The sequence below is a fragment of the Artemia franciscana genome, unplaced genomic scaffold (assembly GCF_032884065.1).
Source record: "Artemia franciscana unplaced genomic scaffold, ASM3288406v1 Scaffold_980, whole genome shotgun sequence".
NCBI classification, from domain to species: Eukaryota; Metazoa; Arthropoda; class Branchiopoda; order Anostraca; family Artemiidae; genus Artemia; species Artemia franciscana.
In genome coordinates, this window is record NW_027069064.1 from 180,001 (window position 1) to 197,227 (window position 17,227).

Here is a 17,227-nt window from a genome sequence, read left to right on the forward strand (position 1 = left end):
CCCAAACCCAATAGGTTCTTCAGTCATTTTACAATTAAACATTTTTCCGTGAACAAATGTCTTAAATACCGTTAATGACGTCACCGTCAAAGCAAAAATGACGACAACTAATTTCATGACGTCAGCCGACACAGAAACATGACGTCACCTGATCCACACATCCACAGACAGACAACTTATTTTTATATATATACTAGCTGTTGGGGTGGCGCTTCGCGCCACCCCAACACCTAGTTGGTGGGGGCGCTTCGCGCCCCCCCAAGCCCCCCCGCGCGCGTAAGTCGTTACGCGCCATAATAGTTACGCGCCATTGTAGTTGTGTCCCTATGTCCCACCTGTGAATATAGATAGATATATATATATGGTTTTAACTACGTAAAACTTGCGAATATACAACATTCTTTGCTGTCCCATTGTCTTTGCATATAAATAGATTGTCAGGTTTACCGACTCTTTAACATGCAACATATAATGGTCCATGGGAAAACAATCTGTATTCAGATCTATACCTCATGATTCTAATGATTGCCCTTGAGCTTTGTTGATGGTGATTGCTAATCGACCATTCCCTGTCCCGGTGTCCCGGTCGTCATTTACATCCCCCTGTTTCCCCCGGTGTCCCCGTTGTAGTTGTGTCCCTGTGTCCCGGTCGTCATTTATATTCCCTGTGTCCCGGGTCCCGGTCGTCATTTGTATCCCGGTGTCCCGGTCTGTATATACATTCGTTTTTTAGTTTTGTTTTTCTCCTTTATTTTTTTCCTTTTTTTTCTTTTTTAGCTTATTTAGATTTTTAGATTTTTTAGTTTTTTTATTAGTTTTTAGTTTTTTTTCTTTTTAGTTTTTTTGTCCCGGTCGTCATTTATATCCCCCTGTTTCCCCCGGTGTCCCCGTTGTAGTTGTGTCCCTGTGTCCCGGTCGTCATTTATATTCCCTGTGTCCCGGTCGTCATTTGTATCCCGGTGTACCGGTCTGTATATACATTCGTTTTTTAGTTTTTGTTTTTCTCCTTTATTTTTTTCCTTTTTTTTTTCTTTTTTAGTTTATTTAGATTTTTAGATTTTTTAGTTTTTTTATTAGTTTTTAGTTTTTTTTTCTTTTTAGTTTTTTTGTAGTTTTTACCTTCTTTTTAGTTTTGTTAATTTTTTTTTTTACTTGTGTCCTGGTCGTCATTTATACTCCCTGTGTCCCGGTGCTTTGTTGATTGCTAATCGAACATTCCTTTTGTCCTGGTCGCTTTCTCTTTGAGTGTCGTCATTTATTTTTTTCTTTTTTAGTTCTTTTAGTTTTTACCTTTTTTAGTTTTTTTTTAGTTTTTAGTTTTTTTAGTTTTTTACCTTTTTTTAGTTTTTTTAGTTTTTTTAGTTTTTTAGCTTTTTTATTTTTTTTATTAGTTTTTAGTTTTTTTGTAGTTTTTGCCTTTTTTTTAGTTTTTTTAGTTTTTTAGCTTTTTTATTAGTTTTTAGTTTTTTTTGTAGTTTTTGCCTTTTTTTAGTTTATTTAGTTTTTTAGCTTTTTTATTTTTTTTATTAGTTTTTAGTTTTTTTTGTAGTTTTTGCCTTTTTTTAGTTTTTTCAGTTTTGACGTCACCTGATCCAGTTTTTTCAGGTGACGTCACCTGATCCACGATCCACAGATCCACAGACAACTTATTTTTATATATATAGATAGTTTTTTTTTTTTTACTTATGTCCTGGTCGTCATTTATACTCCCTGTGTCCCGGTGCTTTGTTGTTTGCTAATCGAACATTCCTTTTGTCCTGGTCGCTTTCTCTTTGAGTGTCGTCATTTATTAGTTTTTTCCTTTTTTTTTTAGTTTTTTATTGGTTTTTACCTTTATTTTAGCTTATTTTTCAGTTTTTTCCTTTTTTTTAGTTTTTTTTTATTTTTTATTTTTTTCAGTTTTTTACCTTTTTTTAGTTTTTTTAGTTTTTTTAGTTTTTTAGCTTTTTTACTTTTTTTATTAGTTTTTAGTTTTTTTTTGTAGTTTTTGCCTTTTTTTAGTTTTTTCAGTTTTTTTTTTAGTTTTTTATTGGTTTTTACCTTTATAGTTTTTTTAGTTTTTTAGCTTTTTTATTTTTTTTATTAGTTTTTAGTTTTTTTTTGTAGTTTTTGCCTTTTTTTAGTTTTTTCAGTTTTGACGTCACCTAATCCAGTTTTTTCAGGTGACGTCACCTGACACATCCATCCATCCATCCACAGACAGACAACTTATTTTTATATATAGAAGATAGATAGATAGATAGATAGATATATAAAAATAAGTTGTCTGTGTGTGGATCTGTGGATGGATCAGGTGACGTCATGTTTGTCCGCATATGACGTCTGAATTATTTCACACTAATACAAAAGAAGAAAAAAACTAAAAAAGGTAAAAACTACAAAAAAAACTAAAAAGAAAAAAAAACTAAAAAAGCTAAAAAACTAAAAAAAAACTAAAAAAAGGTAAAAATCTAATAACTAAAAAAAAACTGAAAAAAATAAAAAGGCAAAAACTACAAAAAAAATAAAAACTAATAAAAAAACTAAAAAAGCTAAAAAACTAAAAAAAACTAAAAAAAAAATAAAAAAAGGTAAAAAACTAAAAAAAACTAAAAACTAAAAAAGAAAAAAACTAAAAAAAAGGAAAAAACTGAAAAATAAAAGAGAAAAAGAAAACTAAAAAAATATGAATAAATACATATAAAAATAAGTTGTTTGTGGGTTATGTCTGTCTGTCTGTCTGTCGAGTGACGTCGTGTTTGTCCGCATATGACGTCTGAATTATTTCACACTAATACAAAAGAAGAAAAAAAACTAAAAAAGGTAAAAACTACAAAAAAAAACTAAAAAGAAAAAAAACTAAAAAAGCTAAAAAACTAAAAAAAAACTAAAAAAAGGTAAAAAACTAAAAACTAAAAAAAAATGAAAAAACTAAAAAAAGGCAAAAACTAAAAAAAAAACTAAAAACTAATAAAAAAAACTAAAAAAGCTAAAAAACTAAAAAAAACTAAAAAAACTAAAAAAAGGTAAAAAACAAAAAAAAACTAAAAACTAAAAAAGAAAAAACTAAAAAAAAGGAAAAAACTGAAAAATAAGAGAAAAAGAAAACTAAAAAAATATTAATAAATATAAAAAATATAAATATAAATATAAAAAAAACTAAAAACTAAAAAAGAAAAAAACTAAAAAAAAGGAAAAAACTGAAAAATAAAAGAGAAAAAGAAAACTAAAAAAATATGAATAAATATATATAAAAATAAGTTGTTTGTGGGTTATGTCTGTCTGTCTGTCTGTCGAGTGACGTCGTGTTTGTCCGCATATGACGTCTGAATTATTTCACACTAATACAACAGAAGAAAAAAAACTAAAAAAGGTAAAAACTACAAAAAAAACTAAAAAGAAAAAAAACTAAAAAAGCTAAAAAACTAAAAAAAACTAAAAAAAGGTAAAAAACTAAAAACTAAAAAAAACTGAAAAAACTAAAAAAAGGCAAAAACTAAAAAAAACTAAAAACTAATAAAAAAACTAAAAAAGCTAAAAAACTAAAAAAACTAAAAAAAACTAAAAAAAGGTAAAAAACAAAAAAAAACTAAAAACTAAAAAAGAAAAAACTAAAAAAAAGGAAAAAACTGAAAAATAAGAGAAAAAGAAAACTAAAAAAATATTAATAAATATAAAAAATATAAATATAATATAAATTAGCAATCAACAAAGCACCGAGACACAAATGACGACCGGGACACAGGGAGTATAAATGACGACCAGGACATAAGTAAAAAAAAAACTAAAAAAACTAAAAAAATGGTAAAAACTACAAAAAAACTAAAAACTAATAAAAAAACTAAAAAATCTAAAAATCTAAATAAACTAAAAAAGATAAAACAGAAAAAAGGAAAAAAATAAAGGAGAAAAACAAAACTAAAAAACGAATGTATATACAGACCGGGACACCGGGATACAAATGACGACCGGGACACAGGGAATATAAATGACGACCGGGACACAGGGACACAACTACAATGGGGACGCCGGGGGGCACAGGGGGATATAAATGACGACCGGGACACCGGGACACAAGGAATATAAATGACGCCCGGGACACTCAAAGAGAAATCACAGACTGGAACACCGGGACACAAATGACGACCGGGACACAGGGAATATAAATGACGACCGGGACACAGGGATATAACTACAAAGGGGACGCCGGGGTGCACAGGGGGATATATAAATGACGATGGCGACTCAGGGAATGGTCGATTAGCAATCACCATCAACAAAGCTCAAGGGCAATCATTAGAATCATGAGGTATAGATCTGAATACGGATTGTTTTCCCATGGACCATTATATGTTGCATGTTCAAGAGTCGGTAAACCTGACAATCTCTTTATATGCACAGACAATGGGACAGCAAAGAATGTTGTATATTCGCAAGTTTTACGTAGTTAAAAACATATATATATATATATATATATATATATATATATATATATATATATATATATATATATATATATATATATATATATATATATATATATATATATATCTATCTATATTCACAGGTGGGACATAGGGACACAACTACAATGGCGCGTAACTAATATGGCGCGTAACGACTTAGGCGCGCGGGGGGGCTTGGGGGGGGGGCGCGATGCGCCCCCACCAACTAGGTGTTAGGGTGGCGCGAAGCGCCACCCCAACAGCTAGTATATATATATATAAATATATATATATATATATACAACGACGAAGACTACACTGCCTTTCCATCACAAACACCAAAAACAAGAAGAACAATAGGGAATGTTTCAAGACAGTGGGATTGGTTTAAGACTCCTGGACCGGCTTTGGTTAACTTGTCCTCTAGAACGCTTGAACCATTGGAAATTCTAACTCTCGAAAAAGGTCCAAAATTCTCTTTTCTTGCAAAACAAATTCCTGTGACGGATTTAATTTCCTCTCTAGAGTTGTCCTTGCACAAATTTTATTCGTCTATTTCCAACCCAGACGAAGTTAGGGCTTGTCTTATTGATACACTTTACAATCAAACAGTTTCTCAAACAAACTATTAGTAAGGAGCAACCCAGCTCAATAGTAACCAAAACTTTAAAAAATGGAATTTTGATACAAATAGGTACATCAAAAGAATCGCATTTTAATGCTGATTTTAAATATATAAGATTCATCATGTTTAAGCTTACCCATCAAAAGCTAAGAGCCTGAGAAAATTTGCCTTATTTAAGAGAATAGAGGGAAAAACCACTAAAAGTCATAGAATCTTAACAAAAATCACACCATCAGATTCAACGTATCAGGAACCCCTACAAAACTGTGGAATTTTGTATTTTTTGCCAGAAGGCAGATCACGGATTCGTGTTTATTTGTTTGTTTGTTATTTTGTTTTTTTTTCCAGGGGTGATAGTATCGACCCAGTGGTCTTTCAATAAAGAGGGCTCATTCTAACGGAAATGAAAAGTTCTATTGCCCTTTTTAAGTAACCAAAAAAATCGGGAAGCACATAGGCCCCCTCCCACTCTAATTATTTTCCCAAAGTCACCGGATCAAAATTCTGAGATAGCCATTTTATTCAACGTAGTCAGAAAACCTTATAACTGTGTCTTTAGGGATGACTTACCCCCCCCCCCCTCCCCACAACAATCTCCCTGAGAGGGGCCACAAGTTACAAACTGTGACCAGTGCTTACATATAGTAATGGTTATTTGAAAGCGTACAGACGTTTTCAGGGGGATTTTTAGGTTAAGGGGGGGGGGGGGGGGGTGAGAAGAGGGGGATATGTTGGGAGAACTTTCCTTGAAAGAATTTGTCATGGGGGAAGAAAAGTTTTATGAAGGGAGTGCAGTATTTTCTAGAATTACTTATAAAAAAATTAAAAAATAAATATGAAAATTTTTCAACTGAAAGGAAGGAGAAGCATTAAAACTTAAAACGAACAGAAATTATTACGCATATGATGGGCTCACCTCCTCTTAATACCTCGCTCTTTACGCTAAAGCATTTTTTGTAATTTCAACTATTTATTCTACGGCTTTTGTGATTGAGGGGTCAATCTTAAGAAATTGGGACTAAATTTAAGCTTTAGTGTAAAGAGTGAGGTGCTGACGAGGGGGTGAACCTCTTCATATACATAATAAAAACATGATAATACAGAAGTTCGTTACGTAACCTAATTTATAAGTTACGTATATCTTTTACTAATAAAAAACATTCCTAAAAAATTAAAAGTTCTAGTTGCCTTTTTAAGAAACCAAAAAATCAGAGGGCAATTAGGCCTCCTCCCCCACTCCCCTTTTTCTCAAAATCATTCAATCAAAACTCCGAGAAAGCCAATTAGCCAAAAAAAAAAAATAAACGTGCAAATATTTTTTTTAATTATTCATCTGTGGAGAGCCAAAATCAAAACATGCATTGATTCAAAAACGTTCAGAAATTCATTAAAAAAAACAATTTTTTTTAAGGGAAGTAAGGAGCGATATTAAAACTGAAAACGAACAGAAATTACTTCGTATATGAAAGGGACTGCTTCCTCATCAACGCCCCGCTCTTTATGCTAAAGTTTTTTACTCTTTTAAAAAGTAGAGTTAAGAGAAAGAGTCAAACTTTAGCGTAAAGAACGGGACGTTGATGAGGAAGCAGCCCCTTTCACCTACGAAGTAATTTCTGTTTGTTTTCAGTTTTAATGTCGCTCCTTATTTCCCGTTAAAAAAAAAACTTGTTGTTTTTTATTTAATAATAAAAAAGGCTAATCCTCCCGCCATATAAACCAGATAGTTTGCGTGACCTAAGAGCTCTATCCAATCTCCGCAAAGATCCATCCAATGTTATAACCAAAGCAGATAAAAGCAATTCTTTGGTTGTTATGGATGCGAAAGATTACGACACAAAAATTTATGCATATCTAAATGACAAAACTACATATAAAACTATAGCCCATGACCATACCATATTGATGCTAACAAAATTATAAAAGACTTAAAAGACCTAAAACCAAATGGTAAATTTACTCCATAATTATACAATAAATTTTTCCCCCGAGGCAGCTTTTATCCAAAATTTTATGGTCTACCAAAATTACATAAGCAAGGCATTCCTTTAAGACCAATTGTAGCTTCCACGAAAGCCCCCGCCTCCAAAATTGGCAAAAGGTTATGTACAGCCTTCAAACCTTTGCTTTTTTCTCAAAAATCTTATATATGTAATTCGATCGGTTTATTTGAAAAACTCAAACACGTAAATATTTCCGAAAACACAGTTATCAGTAGTTTTGACGTTGTGTCTATGTATACAAATATTACTGTAGCAGAATCCGAGAAATTATTAGAAAATAAAATAAATGAAAATTATGATTTAAATAGAAGTTTCAGCGACAGGATTAGATTGCGACGTTTTAATGACCTTGGTTAAACTTTGTAACAAGTATTCATTGTATTTCCAATTCCGTAATTCTTTCTACCAACAAATAAATGGCGGCGCGCCTTTTTCCGGGTTACTGGCGAATATTTATGTAGAGAATATTGAAAATTGGGCATTAGATTCATATTTTTGAATCATATCTTTCGGGGGCGTTACATGGATGACGTAATTTCACTTTGGAGCTATGGGGAAAATGAACTAAGGGGTTTTTTAGATCACCTTATCACATATGATAGGAATTTACAGTTTACCTTAGAAATTGAAATTGCAAATAAAATCTCATTCCTAGATGTTCTAATTATTCATAACTTAGATGAACTCAATTTTACTAACACAAAGCCAACACAAAACAATAGATATTTATATTTTGAATCAAACCACCCCCTACAAGTTAAAAGAGGTGTCGTAGATCGTGTCCTGAATATTTGTTCTGGTTCCTACATCACAGCTGAACTAAACTTTATCAGGGACATACTTTTTAGAAATGGGTATCCTCTTTTATTTATTAATAATACAATTAACCGTAGAGTGAAAAGACACTCCCATAAAATCAACGATAATTTACCATGTCAAAATCCCGATGAGCACCAAAATATAATTTACCTCCCATATATCCCAAAAATCACTAGAAGTCTTAATAAATTATGCACACAAAATAATCTGTATGTTGTATTTACCAATAATTTGAAAATCATAAATCTCCTAAATTCTGGTAAAGATAAGACTCCAGTTACTCGCCAAAGAGGTGTCTATCAAATACCATGCGACTGTGGCAAATTCTATGCAGGGAGAACCCACCAGATTTTCGAGAAACGCCTACAACAACATAAAGATGATATCACCAAAGCTCTGAATTGTAATAATATTACTTCTCTTTCTTGTGATTCTGCTTTATGTAGCTATGTTTTCGAAAATCCTAGCCAAAAAATACTTTTTGAAGAATCCAACATTATTAGCAATGATCTAGGCATAAAGCAAGTAGTTCGAGAAGCAATTGGAACCAGACTTAAGATTAATAATAATATTTCCTTAAATAGGGATTTAGGAGAATATTCACTGAATGCTTTATACACAAATTTAATTAAAAATGACATTACAAAATATTTAAAAAAACCAAAACAATAGATATTAACACAGAACCTGTCACAAATAGATCCATAAGATCAGCAGCGAAAAAATCTAGGCTGGCATTAAAAACCTGTTTTTAAATCATTTTATTTCATTTCATTGAATTGCCTCGTTTCATAACAATTTATTTTTCTGTCCTGGTTGAACTTCGCTGAGGTAAGGATGCTGGGACTGTTTTGAAAAATATTTCATTTTAATTTTATTGATTTTACCCGTTCGTAAGTTGTTTTTTCTCATTTGTATTGCTGAGGACGGCCCGTGGACATAGAGCTGAAATATTCATTCTAATTTGTTTCTCACTGTCTTCAAAAAATTCCCTATTGTTCTTCTTGTTTTTGGTGTTTGTATATATATATATATATATATATATATATATATATATATATATATATATATATATATATATATATATATATATATATATATATATATATATATATATATATATATATATATATATATATATATATATATATATACTAGCTGTTGGGGTGGCGCTTCGCGCCACCCCAACACCTAGTTGGTGGGGGCGCTTCGCGCCCCCCCCAAGCCCCCCCGCGCGCGTAAGTCGTTACGCGCCATAATAGTTACGCGCCATTGTAGTTGTGTCCCTATGTCCCACCTGTGAATATAGATATATATATATATATATGGTTTTAACTACGTAAAACTTGCGAATATACAACATTCTTTGCTGTCCCATTGTCTTTGCATATAAATAGATTGTCAGGTTATCCCCCTGTTTCCCCCGGTGTCCCCGTTGTAGTTGTGTCCCTGTGTCCCGGTCGTTATTTATATTCCCTGTGTCCCGGTCGTCATTTGTATCCCGGTGTACCGGTCTGTATATACATTCGTTTTTTAGTTTTGTTTTTCTCCTTTATTTTTTTCCTTTTTTTTTCTTTTTTAGTTTATTTAGATTTTTAGATTTTTTAGTTTTTTTATTAGTTTTTAGTTTTTTTTTCTTTTTAGTTTTTTTGTAGTTTTTACCTTCTTTTTAGTTTTGTTAATTTTTTTTTTTACTTGTGTCCTGGTCGTCATTTATACTCCCTGTGTCCCGGTGCTTTGTTGATTGCTAATCGAACATTCCTTTTGTCCTGGTCGCTTTCTCTTTGAGTGTCGTCATTTATTTTTTTCTTTTTTAGTTCTTTTAGTTTTTACCTTTTTTAGTTTTTTTTTAGTTTTTAGTTTTTTTAGTTTTTTACCTTTTTTTAGTTTTTTTAGTTTTTTAGCTTTTTTATTTTTTTTATTAGTTTTTAGTTTTTTTGTAGCTTTTGCCTTTTTTTTTAGTTTTTTGTCCTGGTCGCTTTCTCTTTGAGTGTCGTCATTTATTAGTTTTTTCCTTTTTTTTTTAGTTTTTTATTGGTTTTTACCTTTATTTTAGCTTATTTTTCAGTTTTTTCCTTTTTTTTAGTTTTTTTTTATTTTTTATTTTTTTTAGTTTTTTACCTTTTTTTAGTTTTTTTAGTTTTTTTAGTTTTTTAGCTTTTTTACTTTTTTTATTAGTTTTTAGTTTTTTTTTGTAGTTTTTGCCTTTTTTTAGTTTTTTCAGTTTTTTTTTTAGTTTTTTATTGGTTTTTACCTTTATAGTTTTTTTAGTTTTTTAGCTTTTTTATTTTTTTTATTAGTTTTTAGTTTTTTTTGTAGTTTTTGCCTTTTTTTAGTTTTTTCAGTTTTGACGTCACCTAATCCAGTTTTTTCAGGTGACGTCACCTGACACATCCATCCACACATCCATCCACACATCCACAGACAGACAACTTATTTTTATATATATAGATATATATATATATATATATATATATATATATATTATACATATATATATATATATATATATATATATATATATATATATATATATATATATATATATATATATATATATATATATATATATATATATATATATATACTAGCTGTTGTGGTGGCACTTCACGCCACCCCAACACCTAGTTAGTGGGGCGCTTCGTGCCCCCCCGCGCGCGTAAGTCGTTACGCGCCATATTAGTTACGTGCCATTGTAGTTGTGTCCCTGTGTCCCACCTGTAAATAGATATATATATATATATATATATATAAATATATATATATATATATATATATATATATATATATATATATATATATATATATATATATATATATATTTTGCATATAAATAGATTGTCAGGTTTACTGACTCTTGAACATGCAACACATAATTGTCCATGGGAAAAACAATCCGTATTCAGATCTATACCTCATTATTCTAATGATGTGTCCCTGTGTCCCGGTCGTCATTTATATTCCCTGTGTCCCGGTCGTCATTTGTGTCCCGGTGTCCCAGTTTGTAATTTCTTTTTGTGTGTCCCGGTCGTCATTTATATTCCCTGTGTCCCGGTGTCCTGGTCTTCATTTGTGTTCTAGTGTCCCGGCCTGTAATTACTATTCGAACAATCCCTGTGTCCCGATCGTCATTTATGTATCCCGCCTGTGCCCCTGGCGTCCCCGTTGTAGCTGTGTCCCTGTGTCCCGGTCGTCATTTATATTCCCTGTGTCCCGGTCGTCATTTGTGTACCGGTGTCCCGGTATGTAATTTCATCAGTTGACAAACATGACATCAGTCGACAAACAACTTCATGACGCATACAGCTCAATCCTTATAATGACGTCAGTCGACAAACATGACGTCAGTCGATACACAAACATGACGTCACTCGACACATACACAGAGAAAACTTATTTTTATATATATAGATATATATATATATATATATACGTATATAGATTGGTATCAAACCAAGTGACATATAGCAATCGCAAATTCTGTCAGTCTGTCGGTCCAAGTTTTACTACTTTAGTCACTTCCAGGTAAGCTAGGACGATGACCTTTGGCAGGCGTATCAGGGACAGAATTAGATTAAATTTGAAATAGTCATTTTTTCGATTTAACAATCGGGAGGGGGAGAGGGGCCTTTTAATTTGAAAAATAGAAAAATTGAAGTATTTTTAACTTAGGAACGGTTGATCAGATCTCAGTGAAATTTGATGTTTGGAAAGATATCATGTCTCAGAGCTGTTATTTTAAATGTCAACCAGATCTGGTGACATTGGGGGGTGGGGGAGTTGGAGGGGGAAGCCTAAAATCTTGGAAAACACTTAGAGTGGAGGGATCGGGATGAAACTGGCATTAAAAACCTGTTTTTAAATCATTTTATTTCATTTCATTGAATTGCCTCGTTTCATAACAATCTATTTTTCAGTCGTGGTTGAATTTCGCTGTTGTAAGGATGCTGGGACTGTTTTGAAAAATATTTCATTTTAAATTTATTGATTTTACCCGTTCGTAAGTTGTTTTTTCTCATTTGTATTGCCGAGGACGGCCCTTGGACATAGAGCTGAAATATTCATTCTAATTTGTTTCCCACTGTCTTCAAAAAATTCCCTATTATTCTTCTTGTTTTTGGTGTTTGTATATATATGTATATATATAATATATATATATATCATGAAAAGAGAAATCACCAATGCAACAGCACAAACACACACACAAAAAAAAGTCGTCATTTACCAAACAATAGAAAAAATACTAAAGACAAATAATTCAGAGGCAACAACCCAACACAAGGGCTCATCAGGAGAATACACTGACCTATGCTCATTTTAGCAACAATAGGTAAACTAAATATAATAAATTTTACCAAATCACAAATATTAACACATTGCAAAAAACCTGAATCAACTAAATAATTATAGAATTCATCTTTACCATGTGGCTAATTTTTAAAAAAATCCGCTAAATTAGAAACACAATTCAAAATAAATGGCGCTGCAACATCATTTCTCCAACCTCCGAAATTAGTTAAAAATCTCTAAGTATTTCTAGATAATTCTTTTGATATTTATTTAAAAGTTCGTTATAATGAAAACTAAATTTTTTAAATTGCCAAGTTAATTTATTTGCAGAAAAACCTCTTGATATCAATTTTTGGCTTAAGATTTTACATCTACTTTTAAAATCAATATAATTACTACAAATCCTTGCATAACGAAGTAACTGAGAAAAACGCTGAATATGTGATACTTGTGTGTATATTACTTTCAGGGAATGGGAAACTAATCACTTCAAAATCAAAATCATCCGTTTTATTATACATTTTAAAACTTAATTTATTATTATCACAAATATTAATATTTAAATCTAAGAAATGATCTTCATGACCAGCGCCAGAACTAGGTTCAAGAATAAGCTCTGATGGATATATATTTTTAGAAATATCAATGAAATCCTTACAATTTAAGACCAAAATATCATCTAAATATCTTTTTTTATTTGAAAAAACATGTTTTAAATTATCTGGATTATTCTTATCCATCATATATTTATATTCTAGTTGACTTAAAAACAAGTCAGCTATAAATGGGCTGGCATTCCCCCCCCCCATGGGAATTTCCACAATTTGCTTGTACAAATCACCACCAAATCTTACATAAGTATTGTATAAAACAAATTCTAATAACTCAAAAATCATATCCAAGCTGTAAAATCTCAAGTTAACTGTAGTATTAAAGCAATTTGTCCATATAGCTTTTTTTATTATATGTGTCTATTTTTAAGAACCTTTTACTAGATAAGAGGAAAGATTTCTTGATAACAGTTTTTAAATTATCTAACACTACATTAAGTGATAAATTAGTATACATTGTCGCAAAATCGAAAGATTCAACTCTTTTAGCTGAAACCATTGTTAAAGAATCTATCACTTGCAGTGAATTATTAACACTCCAATATGGATTAAAATTCGAAAATTTTTAATACCAGAACAATAGGTTTTAAGTTTATTTACAATTTCCTTTAAAATTAAAGAGAGGTCAGTAGCAGCAATGCGGGTTGGACATTTAGCTGCTCCAGCAATAAACCGTGGTTTAGGGGGATTCTTATGAAATTTTACAGTCCAATATAGGAAAGGGAACTTTTTATCATTGTCATTTATTTTAATATTAAAATTTTTAAAAAGTATTTCTTCAGTCTTTTCAATTAAATTCTCATCCTCTATATTTACCTTTTCGTAAACATTAGTTGTGCATAACTCCCTTTTTAAGATATCACAATACAGCTTCTGACAAATTATGGCAAAATTATTATTAGCTTTATCCACTGGCACAATTACAAATTCATTCTGAAGATTAGCAATTGCTTGTTTAATCTTCGTATTATAAATAATGATTTAGTGTTACTATTTTTTAAGTTAGAATATATTTTGTTTCTTATTCTACTAATAATTAAATTCTTCCAACATTGAAAACTCTCTTTATTTTTATTCTCTTTCTTACACCTCTTATCTAATATATATATATATATATATATATATATATATATATATATATATATATATATATATATATATATATATATATATATATATATATATATATATATATATATATATATATATATATATATATATATATATATATATATATATATATATATATATATATATATATATATATATATACTAGCTGTTGGGGTGGCGCTTCGCGCCACCCCAACACCTAGTTGGTGGGGGCGCTTCGCGCCCCCCCCAAGCCCCCCCGCGCGCGTAAGTCGTTACGCGCCATAATAGTTACGCGCCATTGTAGTTGTGTCCCTATGTCCCACCTGTGAATATAGATAGATATATATATATATATATATATATATATATATATATATATATATATATATATATATATATATGGTTTTAACTACGTAAAACTTGCGAATATACAACATTCTTTGCTGTCCCATTGTCTTTGCATGTAAATAGATTGTCAGGTTTACCGACTCTTGAACATGCAACATATAATGGTCCATGGGAAAACAATCTGTATTCAGATCTATACCTCATGATTCTAATGATTGCCCTTGAGCTTTGTTGATGGTGATTGCTAATCGACCATTCCCTGTCCCGGTGTCCCGGTCGTCATTTACATCCCCCTGTTTCCCCCGGTGTCCCCGTTGTAGTTGTGTCCCTGTGTCCCGGTCGTCATTTATATTCCCTGTGTCCCGGTCGTCATTTGTATCCCGGTGTCCCGGTCTGTATATACATTCGTTTTTTAGTTTTGTTTTTCTCCTTTATTTTTTTCCTTTTTTTTTCTTTTTTAGCTTATGTAGATTTTTAGATTTTTTAGTTTTTTTATTAGTTTTTAGTTTTTTTTTCTTTTTAGTTTTTTTGTCCCGGTCGTCATTTATATCCCCCTGTTTCCCCCGGTGTCCCCGTTGTAGTTGTGTCCCTGTGTCCCGGTCGTCATTTATATTCCCTGTGTCCCGGTCGTCATTTGTATCCCGGTGTACCGGTCTGTATATACATTCGTTTTTTAGTTTTGTTCTTCTCCTTTATTTTTTTCCTTTTTTTTCTTTTTTAGTTTATTTAGATTTTTAGATTTTTTAGTTTTTTTATTAGTTTTTAGTTTTTTTTTCTTTTTAGTTTTTTTGTAGTTTTTACCTTCTTTTTAGTTTTGTTAATTTTTTTTTTACTTATGTCCTGGTCGTCATTTATACTCCCTGTGTCCCGGTGCTTTGTTGATTGCTATTCGAACATTCCTTTTGTCCTGGTCGCTTTCTCTTTGAGTGTCGTCATTTATTTTTTTCTTTTTTAGTTCTTTTAGTTTTTACCTTTTTTAGTTTTTTTTAGTTTTTTAGATGAAAATTTTTTTTAGTTTTTTCCTTTTTTTCTTTTTAGTTTTTTATTGGTTTTTACCTTTATGTTAGCTTATTTTTCAGTTTTTTCCTTTTTTTTTAGTTTTTTTTTATTTTTTATTTTTTTTAGTTTTTTACCTTTTTTTAGTTTTTTTAGTTTTTTAGCTTTTTTACTTTTTTTATTAGTTTTTAGTTTTTTTGTAGTTTTTGCCTTTTTTTAGTTCTTTAGTTTTTTTTTTAGTTTTTTATTGGTTTTTACCTTTATTTTAGCTTATTTTTCAGTTTTTTCCTTTTTTTTTAGTTTTTTTTAGTTTTTAGTTTTTTTAGTTTTTTACCTTTTTTTAGTTTTTTTAGTTTTTTTAGTTTTTTAGCTTTTTTATTTTTTTTATTAGTTTTTAGTTTTTTTGTAGTTTTTGCCTTTTTTTAGTTTTTTTAGTTTTTTAGCTTTTTTATTAGTTTTTAGTTTTTTTTGTAGTTTTTGCCTTTTTTTAGTTTTTTTAGTTTTTTAGCTTTTTTATTTTTTTTATTAGTTTTTAGTTTTTTTGTAGTTTTTGCCTTTTTTTAGTTTTTTCAGTTTTGACGTCACCTGATCCAGTTTTTTCAGGTGACGTCACCTGATCCATCCACAGACAGACAGACAACTTATTTTTATATATATAGATATATATATATATATATATGGTTTTAACTACGTAAAACTTGCGAATATACAACATTCTTTGCTGTCCCATTGTCTTTGCATATAAATAGATTGTCAGGTTTACCGACTCTTGAACATGCAACATATAATGGTCCATGGGAAAACAATCTGTATTCAGATCTATACCTCATGATTCTAATGATTGCCCTTGAGCTTTGTTGATGGTGATTGCTAATCGACCATTCCCTGTCCCGGTGTCCCGGTCGTCATTTACATCCCCCTGTTTCCCCCGGTGTCCCCGTTGTAGTTGTGTCCCTGTGTCCCGGTCGTCATTTATATTCCCTGTGTCCCGGTCGTCATTTGTATCCCGGTGTCCCGGTCTGTATATACATTCGTTTTTTAGTTTTGTTTTTCTCCTTTATTTTTTTCCTTTTTTTTTCTTTTTTAGTTTATTTAGATTTTTAGATTTTTTAGTTTTTTTATTAGTTTTTAGTTTTTTTTTCTTTTTAGTTTTTTTGTAGTTTTTAACTTCTTTTTAGTTTTGTTAATTTTTTTTTTTACTTATGTCCTGGTCGTCATTTATACTCCCTGTGTCCCGGTGCTTTGTTGATTGCTAATCGAACATTCCTTTTGTCCTGGTCGCTTTCTCTTTGAGTTTCGTCATTTATTTTTTTCTTTTTTAGTTCTTTTAGTTTTTACCTTTTTTAGTTTTTTTTAGTTTTTTAGATGAAAATTTTTTTTAGTTTTTTCCTTTTTTTCTTTTTAGTTTTTTATTGGTTTTTACCTTTATGTTAGCTTATTTTTCAGTTTTTTCCTTTTTTTTTAGTTTTTTTTTATTTTTTATTTTTTTTAGTTTTTTACCTTTTTTTAGTTTTTTTAGTTTTTTTAGTTTTTTTAGTTTTTTAGCTTTTTTACTTTTTTTATTAGTTTTTAGTTTTTTTGTAGTTTTTGCCTTTTTTTTAGTTTTTTCAGTTTTTTTTTTAGTTTTTTATTGGTTTTTACCTTTATTTTAGCTTATTTTTCAGTTTTTTCCTTTTTTTTAGTTTTTTTTAGTTTTTAGTTTTTTTAGTTTTTTACCTTTTTTTAGTTTTTTTAGTTTTTTTAGTTTTTTAGCTTTTTTATTTTTTTATTAGTTTTTAGTTTTTTTTGTAGTTTTTGCCTTTTTTTAGTTTTTTTAGTTTTTTAGCTTTTTTATTAGTTTTTAGTTTTTTTTGTAGTTTTTGCCTTTTTTTAGTTTTTTTAGTTTTTTAGCTTTTTTATTTTTTTTATTAGTTTTTAGTTTTTTTTGTAGTTTTTGCCTTTTTTTAGTTTTTTCAGTTTTGACGTCACCTGATCCACGATCCACAGATCCACAGACAACTTATTTTTATATATATAGATAGT